At 43.2% G+C, this 13,220-nt stretch overlaps 1 pseudogene; it reads right to left on the minus strand.

The window, feature by feature from the left end:
- Window positions 1-973: 973 nt before the first annotated feature.
- Window positions 974-1,510, minus strand: LOC107114468 (annotated as a pseudogene).
- Between the last annotated feature and the right edge of the window lie 11,710 nt (window positions 1,511-13,220).

Consider the following 13,220-nt stretch of genomic DNA (forward strand, 5'->3'; position numbering starts at 1 on the left):
TTAATTGGAAGTGTGCTAGATGTTACTCCTCCTAGAAGAGCATGATTTAGGCTTGGTTATAGATGCACTGGCCACACTAGTTTGCTCTGCATGGGACTGCCTCTGAAGACCATGTAGTATGGCAGGCCAGGGTCTGGGAGACCTAGGTTTGACTCCTCACTCTGCCACGGAAGTGTGGGTCTGTCACTGTCTTTCACCCCTAACCTAACTCATAGGGTGGTGGTTGGGTTGATAAAATGGAGGAGGGAAGAACAAAGCTTTGTGTCGCTGCTGGGGAGAAAAGCAACGTTTAAATAAAGGATCACATTATTCCATATGTTCCTACCCATCCTCCTCCATTTGTTCACAGAGGTGAGGCTGGTGAGACCTAGGAGGGCACACCAATTTTGGAATGTCCTAGATGTTTGCTTGGTATGGATTTGATACCTTGCATTGGATAAAGACTTATTTGTTCTCCCACACTTTTAGAGAGGGGATTATTCTCTCCTCCACCCATTGAAACCATGATGTTTTGATCTACTCTTTTAATGGTTTTTAAAAATATTTTCCTGCTGTTTTAATAGCTTTTAGCGGCTTAAAGTTTTAGTTCCTTATATTGGGTTTTTTTAAAGATTTGTATAATACTTAATTTGTTTTTCATTGGTTTTATGAGTGGCCCCGGGAAACAGGTTTTATCTGAGAAGCAATACTCATAACAAAATAAATAAATATGCAAAAATGTATTGTTCCAAATACCAACACTGATATTTCAAAATTCTTTCTGTACCTGTTTGAAAACTAGGACTGTGCTGAAATTTGGAAATCTGCAACCAATTGCCCATATTATATTCTTATCATACAGGAGGCCCTTTACAAGTTAATTCCCATAGTTTAAAAATTGAATTACAAGGATTAGTAAAGTTGCTACCTCCACAGAAATTGATTGAGCTACACCATTGTTCTTGGGTGTTTGGGAGGATTAATGCATAATTATTCAATGTGAAATCAGAGCGTAAGAATATATCATCTCATGCAGGCTGATGTTTTCTGCCAGGCTGGAGGCATCGAGACCATGGCTGTGAGGCAGGAGCAGCTCAGATTGCCTGTACATTTCCCTCCTCTCCCCAGCAGAGCCGCTTGCCAGAGCTGGGAGGTGGGGGACCAGACCGGGCCGTGCACGGTGGGACAAACTAGAAGGGTCTTGGCTGGTCTGACAGTTGGGCCAGCTAGTCTGTTGTTGGCTGGGAGGAGGTAGAGGTGGTTGGTGGAGTGAGTTGATGGAGAAAGGATCCCTGTGGTGTGCATAAGGGTTGCTAGACTGAGAGTAAGGCAGAGTCTGGTAGGAGCGAGGAGAGTAAGGGGGCTGGAAATCTGAGGTCCCGGAGTGAGAAAGTGGGGGAGCTGGGCTGTACAAGTGCTGGCTGACAGCAGAGTGGTGGGGTAATCTGGAATGTCCATTGCTGCTTCTCCCATCATGGTGGTCCTCACAGTCCTCTTCATACTTGACATTGTGTGCTAGTTTCTGCAACATGGTGTCCAGGACCCACCAAAAATGTGCAGAAACTTTTTTAAAAAAAGAAAAGAAATACCAACCAGGGAGAGAAGGTGAAAAGTGGTGGAGGGGAAAAGTGTCCCCGTCTGACGTTGAGTAAATTCAAGAGCAGCTGCATAAGAACATAAGAAGAGTCCTTTTGGATCAGACCAGTGGTCCATCTAGTCTAGCATCCTGTCTCACACAGTGGCCAACCAGGTCCTCTGGATGGCCAACTACAAGGCGCAGAGGTCAAGGCCTTCCTCTGATGTTGCCTTATAGCACTGGGATTCAGAGGTTGACTGTCTCTGAACATGTTGGTTCAGAGCACTGCATACTCAGCAAATTATTCTTAGGGAGAATCCACAGGACCATCTATCTACTGCCTTTTTCAAAATTCCAGCCTTCATCAAAGAGTTTAGGATCACATACATTGCTCCCCCATTTTATCATTGCAACATGGCAGTTTGAACCTGAACCTCTCCTATCCCAGTCCAAATCTTTATCATGTATTTGTTAAAACTGGTATTCAAAGGTTACATGGGATACTCTTTGAAGGTGTCTTTTTTTTTTAGTGGTTTATGAGAATATTGATTCTGGAATGTGCTGAAGAATTCACAAAGCCATATCCTTCATATACCAAATATTAACCCCCAGAGTCAAAAATGCATTGCCAGCAATGGTATTCATAGGCAGTTCCTTGGGCAGCTCTTCCTTGGGGCTGGAGCCAGTTTGGTGTAGTGGTTAAGTGGGGGGACTCTAATCTGGGAGAACCGAGTTTGATTCCCCACTTCTCCACTTGCAGCTGCTGGATGACCTTGGGCAAGCCATAGTTCTGTCAGAGCTGTTCTCTCAAGAACAGGTCTGGAAAGAGCTCTCTCAGCCCCACCTACCTCACAGGGTGTCTGTTGTGGGGAGGGGAAGGGAAAGGAGTTTGTAAGCCGCTCTGAGACTCCTTTGGGTAGTGAAGGGCGGGGTATAAATCCAATCTCTTTAATCTCCGTAATCAACCAAGACAAGCCGTGGGAAGAAAGAACAGAGACAATTCAAGAGAAATGGACCATATACTGGAGATGGATGGAAGAAGAAAAAAGGAACGACGTTCAGTGGAAGCTCCAAACACTATGCCCCTGTCTGAGAGAAAAGGACTAAAAACAACAGACTGGAGGGAGGGGGGGCGGGGGGAAACTGTTAGAGTATAATGGAATATGAACATGTATAATCGGAACGATAATAATAATAACAATAAAAATATCTATACAAAAAAAAATCCAATCTCTTCTTCTTCTTAATTGACCAGTTAGAGATGGACCACAAAAGCCCCTTCTGATTGATTGGTTTCTGGGATTAACTGGGAAGCAGATCTTTTTTTCTTTAAAAATGTTGATTCTAGAGAAAACACATTCCTCCAGTGCCACACAGAAGGAGAGACCTTTCCTAAAGTAGTATTTACAATGCCATGAGGAGGGTATAAGGATATGGACTGTGTGCTTTTGCAGAGGGGTTTGACAAATGCCAGAGGGCTAGCCGTGCTAGGATTCCTCAACCAAAATGGCCACAAGTCTTGGGGCACCTTAAAAATGAATGTGTTTCTGAGCCTGAGCCCATTTGGTCAGATGGTTTGGTTCATGAAAGCTTATTCTTCAATAAATGCTATTTGTGCCTCAGTAAATCAATATGATGGCTCAGATCCACCGGGAGATTTCCACATGCAACCGAAAGTGTGGACAAATAGATCGTGCTGTGTTTGTGTTTGTGTTAACTTATACCAATTATGTCCCCGCCCTTTTTAAATACTTGTGCAAGACATCGTGCAAGTGATTCTGGGACAGAAGATACAGGAAGGAAAGTGCTAGGTATTGTACGAGATCTTGCACAAGCAAAAAGGTTTGAAATCTGTTCATATTTCTCCTTGCATATTGCAGGCTCTAACCCACTGTATAAATTGCACATACAAATGACATACATTGTACATCTAAATACCATATCAATTGTGTATGAACTGCACAGGAGAAACAAATAAATCATCAATACCAGCCACAAAAACAGGGTGACCATTTACAATAACCACCACCACACAAAGATGTGAACACATGAATCTGCCTTATAGTTGGTCCATCAAGGTTAGTATTGTCTACTCAGACTGGCAGCAGCTCTCCAGGGTCTCAGTTTGAGGTCTTTCACATCACCTACTATTTTGTCCTTTCTAATTGAGGGTGCTAGGGATTGAACCTGGGACCTTCTGCAGGTCAAGCAGATGGTCTACCACTGAGCCACAGCCCCTGTCTGAGGGGCTTCCATTTCTCTAAGCAATCTACACAGACACCCATAAGGAGGGAGTCTGGGAATTTGTGATGTACTGAGGCACATTAGCTGTATCTAGCATGCTGCCACCTACATATCTATCAGCTAACTGCAAAGAATACATTTTCTGTAGAAGGATGCCAATGCAGGATTAAAGGCCCCGTTCACATTCCCATTCTAAACCAGATGTTATTCATTGTTGGCCTGATTCTGAGTAAAGCGATACAGGGACAGAAGTTTCATACAGCAAATTTCATTCTGTTAATGAGCCAACTCTGAAGCAATCTGGCCATTTCAAACAGCATTGTGCCTCCCCCCCCCCCGGCTGCTCTTTTTGGCCGTGCAAACTCCCTTGAATTTTGTTTTGAACATTCTAAGTTGAGCACTATAGCACTAGACCAATACAGTGGTGCCGCTGTAGCACTGAAGTGCTATATTGTTCTAGTGCTATAGAGCTCAACTTAGAACACTTTTTTAAAAGCTTGAGGAAGATCATGTGGCAAAAAAGGACAGAGAAAATGTGGTGCTATTGGAAGCGATGCAGACATTTTAAACAGTACACTACAGCGATTCAGGAGCTGCGGTGGCTCAAGTGGTTAAGACGCTGAACTGCAGGCTGTGGAAGGTCAGTAGTTCAGCAGTTCGAGACCCGAGTTGCCACATGACGGAGTGAGCTCCCGTCTCTAGTTCCAGCTCCTGCCAACCTAGCAGTTCGAAAGCAAGAAATTGCAAGTAGATAAATAGGTACCACTTTGGTGGGAAGGTAACAGCGTTCCATGCACCTTGGTGTTTAGTCATGCCGGCCACATGACCACAAAAATGTCTTCGGACAGCGCTGGCTCTTCGGCTTTGAAATGGAGATGAGCACTGCAACCCTAGAGTCGGATTCGACTGGCTTTCGAGCAAGGGAAACCTTTACCTTTCAGCGATTCAGAAGTGCAAAGAAGAGGTGAAAACGAAAGAAAGCACTTTACCTCAAGAACAGCTTTGCTAACCAGACACAAGCAGCTTTGTATGAAAAGGTAAATAAGATCTGTTAGCAGCCAGTTGCTAAAACAGTGGTGTCTGAAATGGCACCAAAAAATCCGTTGGCAACCGGCTACCAAAATGGATTGCAAAGGCTGTCTGAAAGGGGCCGCAGTGTCATCCTGTGCAAAGTTATTCCAGTCTAAACCCACTTGGTTTAGAATGAGGGGGGATTCTGCACAGGGTTGTACTGTCAGCCAATGAACTGAGCAAGATTTCTTTAATTGGGTAACACCACTACTCTTCATGTGTCATGCTTGACTTTTCTGAAGATTTCCCCCCTCCCCAACTCATAGGCACTTAAGCAAGGTGTCAAAGTTGCCTTGCTCTACCAAGTAGTGCTGTGATGTGGCCCCAGTTTCTTAGCAGTGGGTACTGCCTTTTCCGCTCCACAACCTGCACCGAGTGTACCAAGCCTTCCATCAGGCCGCGCTCCTTCCCCAGGTGGTTCTGTGCTGCTGGAACCGCCGGGTCAATGGTACTTTTTAATTTTCGTTTCAGTGCCAGGCTTGGGAAGCCTCTTGCTGATGCAAAAGCATTCTTCCAATGCTGCTCCTTGATATACTTTCCTTGGTAATCTAAGTATGGTAATAAATCACATTTCCTTTTGGGCGCGCTTCTTGATGTCAGTGCACGGGCACACTCAGTGGCTCTGGAGCGTTATTATTTTATTTCAATAAAAGGGGCTGTGAATATGCCGCAGCCGGTTTATCTGATTGTTTGTTCTGCTCAGCTAAGCAAACTGCGCAAAGGGGCTTTTAGCAAGACAATTTGCAGAAACCTGTTTCAGGTTTCCTTATCGAAAAGGCTCTCCAGACGTCACTGTTTTCTTTTGTTCTCCCCTTTGCCTCTCTCCCTTTTTTGTTCTTCTCCAGTTATCTGTTTTCCTTTTCTTCCTTCCTTGTTTGTTAAAAGAGAGAGAGAGAGCATGTTTGAGTAAACGAGGTTAAAAACTTCCACGAAACTTTGTGAGAACAAAATAAAAATATCATCTCAGAGTGGGCCATGGCCATTTTGATTTTCTAATCCATTTTGGAGACCTGGTGTGTGAAAGATGGGAGTGAAATATTTCAGTAAGATAAATAATGCCCCTGCTACTGCCTTTAGCCAACAGGAGACTGAGCTTGGATACATTGGTGTCCTCTTTTTCCTTATGTAACAGAACGTTGAGTCCGGTGGCACCTTTAAGACCAACAAAGTTTAATTCTGCATATAAGCTTTCGTGTGCAGGCACTCTTCTTCAGTGTGGCAGAGACTCCTCCTCATTGACCCATGCTCAGACCTTCCTAGTTCTAACAAGTTCAAACTAAAAAGTAACTAACTCAAACTTTGCATGGTTCTAACCAACTCTCTAACGAGTCTGAAACCAAAGTCCATAATGAACAATCAAACATAATCAGGGCTTTTTTTGTAGAAAAAGCCCAGCAGGAACTCATTAGCATAATAGGCCACACTTAACAGCAGAAACTCATTAGCATATTAAGCCGCACCCCTAACATCACAGCTCATTAGCATATTAGGCCACACACCCCATGTTACCACACTCACCTTTTGCTTCTTATTCCGTTTACTTTGTTTGTTGTCAAAACCCTGGGCTTTTTTTTGTAGCAGGAACTTCTTTGCATGTTAGACCACACACCCCTAATGTAGCCAATTCTAATGAGTTTCTGCTGTTGGGTGTGGCCTATTATGCTAATGAATTAGTGCTGGGCGTGGCCAACAGGAGCCAGCCGGAACTCCGTTTCTGTGCGTTCCTGCCCCAAAATAGTCCTGAACCTTAGTATTTCCTGTCGTTCCATGTATATGCTTTCCCATGTGCTCACGAGTTTAAGAACCTTGTTTTTAAGTTGTCAGCAATTTAGTGAGATGTAGGAAACACAGTCACCCTGACCAGGGCACCTCAGGCTAGCCCAGGCTCATCAGATCGCAGAAGCTAGGCAGGGTTGGCCTTTGTCAGTATTTGGATGGGAGACTGCTAAGGAATCTGAAGGTCTCTATGCAAGCAATGGCAAACCACCTCTGAACATCTCTTGCCTTTCATTGCTAAACATGAAAAGATGACCCGACTTTGGCATTGGCAACTACGTGACAACAATCGCATTTCCAAAGGCGTGCCAGCGTCCGCAGAGGCAATTTCTCAGAACATGTTAGGTTCATATCAGTAGGCAGTTCCCAGAAATTAAGAAAGCCACTCTGAGTATTGTCTGCCCTGTCCCTTCATCCAGCAGCCCTTGACTCAGTGGGAAAGGATGTGGCTAATTTTTAGTGAGCTTGATGTGAAGCCAACACTGCTTAATTCCTCCTCCCATGTCAACTGTGCATCAAAGACAGCGTTCAGTTTTACAACAGACACAATGGCAAGTGAGGAGAATGTGTCTCTTTGCTTTATGTTTACACCATTATAATTCATATTACACCCTAAATAACCCCATTAAATGGAAGTAGAAAAATGTGACAAGCCATTTATGGATCATGTGAATGTAATTGAAGAGGGTGATGGCGCAGCTCCTTTATATAATCTAGCTTTAATCAATACCAGGGGAAAATATTTCCCAGGCCATTTAAACTGCGCAGCATAAATAGTGTTTGACATAGGAAATGAATTTTTGTTTCAGCTGAACCACTGATTTATTTGACCAGAATATGCTTGCGTTTTTATTTCTTAGCTGCTCGAGAGTTTGATTCTCCGATAGTGGAGCACAAATTACTCCTGTTGGCAGTGTTCACACCGGCACTGTAATTCAGATTGAATGTGGGAACTTGTTGGACGACATGACCCTGCTCAGGAAAACTTTGCATGTCCCAGTGTATACAAGCAGGCGAGCTGTGAGGCACTGTTGGGGTAGGGTTGTCAGCTCCACCTTGGGAAATTCCTGGGGATTTGGGGATGGTGCTGGTAATGTTCCCTCTAAGCTTCATAGTGTTGTAATGTCGTTCTAGGACTTGTTTTTCCTAGATGATATGGTGTATAGACTCTCTGATATATCATTTCCTCCAGAGGAGCTGCCATTTCTTCCAGAGAAACTGATCTTTGTAGTCTAGAGATCAAATGTAATTCCAGGTCAACCCTATGTTGTGTCTGGAAGTTAATAAACCTATGCTGGGGGGTCCTGCTCCCTGCACTATTTCCACTTACCTTCTTTCCCCTTGTAGCCCTTAAACTAGCTTCTCCCCTTTCCTGTCTTGCCTGCTTCCCTCCCTCAAGCCCCCTTTTTGTATTGCTTTTCTTTATCCCCCCCCTCCACTCTGGCTTTGCTTTATCCCCCTATCTTCCTATTTGTGTTTACCCTCCTTTCCCACTACAAACTCACCTCAAGTTTCAAAACGAAACTGTATCAGCCATTTTGGATTTCATATGTAACCACAATATTGTCTAAGGTTGCCTGGGCAATCCAAAACGGCTGCCAGGAACTCAAGAGGCAATATCATGAGATCTCTGCATTTTTAAACTTTTAAAACTTTCATCTCATCCTTTATTTTTTAAAAATAATTTAAGATTTTCTGGTAAACTTGGCTGTTTCCCCATATTTGTACCTGTGTCTTTCTGTACCTGGATCCATTGTATGGATTTTTTGATCCACAATCTAGGGCTAGTTTCAGATTTAGATATATACATTAAAACTAGACTTGGAGAACCTGTATAATTTCAAGGCACCAACAGTTATTATCAAGATCAGAGTGGGATAAACTAGACAATGAGGCTGTATTTTTTGCAGAAGATCCTGAGCTCATTTGCTGGAGTTGGAACTGGGGCTTGAGCTGGGAGCTGGATAGACTGTTGTATTAGGTAGACCAAGTAAGGGCTCAAGGCCAGGCTCCCTAGTATTTATACAAGGTTCAGCCAGTGAATCAGCCTGTCAGTCACAGAGGCCAATATTGCAGCTAAACCTCCCACAGTTACATTGCTTGTCCCTGTCCTACATAGGTCCTATGATTCCTGGGACAGGTTTGTCAGTAGCTACTAGCCATAGTGGCTAAAGGGAATCTCCACATTCAGAGGCAGTAAACCTCCAACCTCTGAATACCAGTGCCAGGAGGAAACATCAGGGGAAGACCTTGGCCTCTATGCCCTGTTGTTGGCCCACCAGAGTAACTGGGTAACCACTGTGTGAGACAGGATGCTGGACTAGATGGACCAGGGCTCTCCTTATGTTTTATGGATAGCTTTTTTGGTTGTCAAAGGGGACCTTCTCCCTTTTTCATCAGCAGAACAGCTGGATGGATCAAACCCAGTATAATGTCTAATACTAGACAGTGGGGATGAGAGTTGTGCTAAGTCTTTGTGTCTGACTTTTGAGTTCCCTGAGGACCTCTTCTAAGTATCTTATGTGAAAGACTGAATGAAAATTGATCTGACCCAGCAAAGTTATTAATGAAAGATCCCCAATGAAATTCTGTCATTTTCTCTGGGCATCAGCAGTAACCATGTGCTTCTGTCTATTGTCTTTCTTCTTCTCAAAGTCTATCATTCAAGCAGCGCAGCTAGCAGCAATCACACAGAACTGCTCTTTCTGAACAAGCTTTGGTTCATTCAGATTTACCTTGTCTTTAGATGATGGTGTCATCTGCATATAGATAAAATTTAGCCTGTAAGAAAGTCTCTTGATATATGATATAATAAATATAGACGGGAACATAAATATAAAATGGGGAGAATTTACTAGGTAGGTATAAGGCTTCAATTTTTATGTGCGCACATTATGTCATTACAATTCAATCCAGCTGTTCATTCCTTTAAAGTTGGTTAAAATCTCACTTTTATGAACTTGCGGGCAGGGTTTCCTATCAGTGTGATATTATGTAATTATCTGTGATTTATCCTCAGAATATAGGGAAATGGAATCACTTTCCTTTATGCCTTATGAGGGAAATGTCTATGTATTTATATTAGCTTGCATTCAGAATGCCATGATGAACTTAATGTAAAAGTGGAATAAACACAATCCGTCTTCTTCACAGGCCAAAATGCCTGTAAGTATCATGGCCCCAGTTAGAGACTGAACCCATAATTCACAGGGCAGTGTTCCCTCATGTTATCAGTGAGGGTGATGAAGGAAACTGGTGATTCCAGTATGAACTGTTAAACAATCATGCTTGTTGACTGAGATAGTTAATGATGTTGCATAGCTTTGCCAGCTGGAAGAGTCTTTCGGGGGCTTTCCTTGTTAGTCAGACAAAATGGGACCTCTGGAGGGTTTTTTGAGTCTTATGGAGTCTCTAAAGATGTTGCATGAATTCAAAGTTCTATTTTCTACTGGCTTACACCCTGATATTTATTGGCCTGTATCCTACCACTTCACTAAGCAAAGTTTGAAGACGTATTCTAGCCTAAGAAGCATATTCCCACAACTTCAGTGGCTCTGCCAGCACCGCTTAAGTTGAGGAAAGGCTTCTTGGCCTGGAGCAACTTCCTTCAGCCTATAGTAGGAAAATCACCCACTATCTATGTGAGAGGGAGGTGATCATTCCCTAAGCCCTTACTCCCACTAACAGCCCTTTCAAGAAAGGTTTCACAATTTCTGTTTTCTACAATTTCTGGTGCATAAGAACATGCCAAGGGTGCCATTTCTTCATGTTATGAACACATTATCAATTATGGGATTCCTGGTCTCTCTATGCTATGGAGAGGTTGTCACTAAGAAATACTTTCAAGCTCAGAATAAGTTTTCAATTAGGACAGTTGCTTTGGAATTTCAGAACCATGTGGGCCCCAGGTCTTGATGGGCTTTAAAAGTCAGCACAAGTACCTTGAATTGGACCCAGAAACTAATCCACACCCAGTGTAAGGGACTCATTATAGAAGTGATACAGTCCCACCAGCTAGTTTCAGTTAACAAATGGGCTACCACATTTTTTTATTACCTGCTGTTTCTGGATTGTCTTCAAGTATTTTGTTGTTCAGTCGCACAGTCGAGTCCGGCTCTTCACAACTCCATGGACCACATCACGCCAGGCCTTCCTGTCTTCCTCCATCCTCTGGAGTTTGCTCAATTTCATGTTCGTTGCATCGATGACACTGTCTAACATCTCATCCTTTGCCGTCCCCTTCTTCTTTGACCTTCAATCTTTCCCAGCATCAGGGTCTTCTCCAGTGAGTGCTCCCTTCTCATTTGGTGGCCAAAGTATTTGAGCTTCAGCTTCAGTATCTAGCCTTCCAGGGAACAGTCAGGGTTGATTTCTTTTAGGACTGACTGATTTGATCTCCTTGCAGTCCAAGGGACTCTCAAGAGTCTTCTCCAGCCCCATAGCTCAAAAGAATCTATTCTTTGGCGCTCAGCCTTCCTTATAGTCCAACTTTCTCAGCCATACATTACAACTGGGAATACCATTGCTTTGACCATGTGGACTTTTGTTGGCAGGGTGATGTCTCTACTTTTTATCATGCTGTTTAGGTTTGCCATTGCAAGAATACCACCAGGAAAAAAGCATGGTTGTCATTGCTGCTGTTAGCTGATCCTTCTCCCAAGAAATTCCCAAAGTTCATAGGCTCCTTCCCCATTGTATTCTCCCAACATTTTAAAAGTAGTTTTTTATACCCCACTTTGCTCTAACCTAAGGAGTCACAAAGAAATTTACAATCACCTTTCCCTTCCTCTCCCCACCACAGGCACTTTGTGGGTAGGTGAGGCCAAGAGACTTCTGAGAGAACTGTGACTGGCCCAGTAGACTTCACGTGGAGGAGAAGTGGAGAATCAAACCCGGTTCTATTGGGTTATGAAAATAAGAAGCAGGAGACTGACCAGATATGAAGGTGCACAGAGAGTTTATAAAGGGGAATATATACAGATATTTACCAGGCCATTGAACAGCATGCCATGCCTTAGTCTCTGAGAACTGAGTCCCCCATAGCCAACTAAGCAGACAGCTATTATGCTGAACTGTAGCCAATCCCTAACAAGGTGATGTAATCTCTAACAAGACCTGGTAGAAGCACGTGTCTGTAGTTACATGATTGCTAGCCTGACAGCTAGGTTTGACAGTCAGATCAAACTCATCTACAGTAACTGCTTGCTACCTTTGACATTTTGACCCATATCTTAATAGGTTCTCCAGATTAGAGACTGCCACTCTTAACCACTACACCACACTGATGCTCAGCATTTTATTTACAAGCATGTGAGGCTAAGAGAACCTCAGTGTCCATAATTTAAAACCTCCATTCTTATTCCATTCCTCCATGTGGTGTAGTGTTACCACCAATGATCACAGGCCATCAATTCTTCTCACTAAGCAAACATCGTAGCTATTAAGCTATACTAGAACCTTGAAGAATTAACAATCACCTCCCTTTGTATGGTCGCAGCAATATGCATTACTATAAGCATGCATACATAATACATATATATATATATGAGTGAGAGAGATGATATAAAACAGATGAGGGATTCTTTCCACATGATCCATTTGTAGCCACAAAGCACATTGACTGTAACTTTTTCATCTCAGGTTAGGCCAGTAAAAGCTGCTGGTTGATAAATTTACCTCAGAAAGTCCTTATGAGATTTCTTTGATTTGGCCTTAGTGGAGCTGTGGTATGAAATTACTAGCCACATTCCTCAATCTATTCAGCAGGTGTCCTAGAAAAATCCATCTTTAATCCATGCCTTCTTGTCTTTGTCATCTTCATCTGAGTAACACAGCCTGAGGGTGATTCTCAGTTTTGGGGCTTTCACTGCAAATGCTCTGAAGGGAAAAGCTTTGCCAAAGACAGATGGCTCTTGTTACACATCTTTGCATTGCAAATAGAGGGGAGCCAGGGATAATATGAGAGGGGAATTGAGTATGTGGATGGGGGTAGGGGAGATCTTATCTGGGCTTTCTTGGTTCAGGCCAGTGCTCTTGGTAAAGGGGTTGCCTTTCAGGCACGTCCCATGTTTGCAAACCAGAAAAAGTGATAGCAAACTTGTGTTTTCCCTGAAGGGTACTTTCTATTCTATTTGCCTCCATATTTCCCTGTGTCTCAACCAGAGGTGAGGACTACAAGCTGGCCCCTGATCAGCTTAAAAAATACAGCAAGGAAAAGAACACACTGCAGCTACCACAAGGGAGGGTGGCCTGGTGGGAAATGCATTCTTCCCATTTGATTAGTTCTCAGCAGAAATTGGACAAAGAGGACCACTTCCTGAATTTCTCCTCCCCTGAGCAAGTGATGTCACAGCCACTCATGGGAAGCAGTGGTTAGGTGCTGCCTGTGATCTGGGTTTCTGTGTCTCTCTCTCGCATGCAGATTTTTGTTTAGAGGGACGTCAGAGTGAAGATCCGCTCAGCACATATCATTTTGATGCAGCTTCAGAACTTATTAAGCAATTAATCATCTCTCTTGTGTTTGCTTTCTTTCTTTTTGTTATTTTGTTACCACTTGATGTTCAATTAAGGGAAA

Source organism: Gekko japonicus, unplaced genomic scaffold (genome assembly GCF_001447785.1).
Source record: "Gekko japonicus isolate JY-2015 unplaced genomic scaffold, Gekko_japonicus_V1.1 scaffold68, whole genome shotgun sequence".
Lineage (NCBI taxonomy): Eukaryota > Metazoa > Chordata > Lepidosauria > Squamata > Gekkonidae > Gekko > Gekko japonicus.